The sequence below is a fragment of the Budorcas taxicolor genome, chromosome X (assembly GCF_023091745.1).
Source record: "Budorcas taxicolor isolate Tak-1 chromosome X, Takin1.1, whole genome shotgun sequence".
Classification (NCBI taxonomy): Eukaryota; Metazoa; Chordata; class Mammalia; order Artiodactyla; family Bovidae; genus Budorcas; species Budorcas taxicolor.
In genome coordinates this window covers 2366165-2367284 of record NC_068935.1, presented here as the reverse complement: position 1 = coordinate 2367284, position 1120 = coordinate 2366165, and the positions used below count along the sequence as shown (strand labels likewise).

General features: G+C 33.8%; 1 non-coding gene across 1 annotated transcript; it reads left to right on the top strand.

The window, feature by feature from the left end:
• Nucleotides 1-318: 318 nt before the first annotated feature.
• Nucleotides 319-425, top strand: LOC128070738 (U6 spliceosomal RNA). Its single transcript, XR_008201706.1, has one exon. It is a non-coding gene; the product is annotated as a U6 spliceosomal RNA (small nuclear RNA).
• Nucleotides 426-1120: the final 695 nt, after the last annotated feature.

The window sequence follows — 1120 nt, the reverse complement described above, 5'->3', positions numbered from 1 at the left end:
TTACAGTCAGCAGAGAGCTCTATCTTTATGCACAATTTCTCAAAGGATGGGGTGTTCATTAACTCTTTCCACCACTCTGGCCATTTATGTCCTCATTAGCTAGTGCACAGATTCATATATAGCTAGAACTTAAGGCTCCCTTCCAATCAGCACTCTGAAAAAAAAAAAAAAAAAAAAAAGCCTGCTGCTGTCCAGAAGAAACCTTTTCTCTCTCTCATCTCCAGGCTAAATGGAAAGAGGAGTCTTATAATTTGTCCTGTATTTGGCTGCACACCACCCAGAATCATTCAACCATTACTAAATTAAAATGACTTTGTGGTGTTCACTTCAGCAGCATATATGCTATAATTGGAATAATTCAGAGAAGATCAACATGGCCTCTGAACAAGAATGACATACCAATTCATGAAGCATTTCATAATTTAAAACAGGCACTTTCATATATTGTGCTGAAAGTGAAAATGGTTAACAGTGAATCCAACAATATCTTCCAAAATTGCATATGTATTTACCTCTTGATCCAGCAATCCCAAGTCTATAAATTTATCCTTTACATATACTGTCACACGTATGAAATGATGTATTTAAAATGCAAACAGATAAAAGGAGGGAGTTCTCTATATATTGATACAGAAAAATTTTCAAGATATGTAATAAAATGCTGTTTCAAGATATGAAAAGTAGTATGTCTTAGATTAACTTAATATAAGAAACGAGTATGAAAATATATATTTACACTTGCTTGCATTTTCATAAAAAAAGAATAAACTAAAAAAAATGATTGCCTATAGCAAGAATAGAAAATTATAGCCAGCAGACCTGTTGCCTATTTTTACAAATAAAGTTTTGTTGGAACACAGCCATGCCATTTGTCTATATTGTCTATGGTTGCTTTTGCACTGCAATGGCAGAATTGAATAATTGCAACAATGTCCACATGGCTTGCAAGCCTAAAATATTTATTACTTGGGCCTTTACAGAAAGTTTTCCAACTCCTGACAATGCAGTAGAGGGAATGCATAGGAACAGGGATGGAAGCAAGGCTTTTCAATGTACACACTCTTTTATATGGCTTCGGTTTTTGAATTTTTGAGTGAATGTATTGTCTTTTTGTAATGAA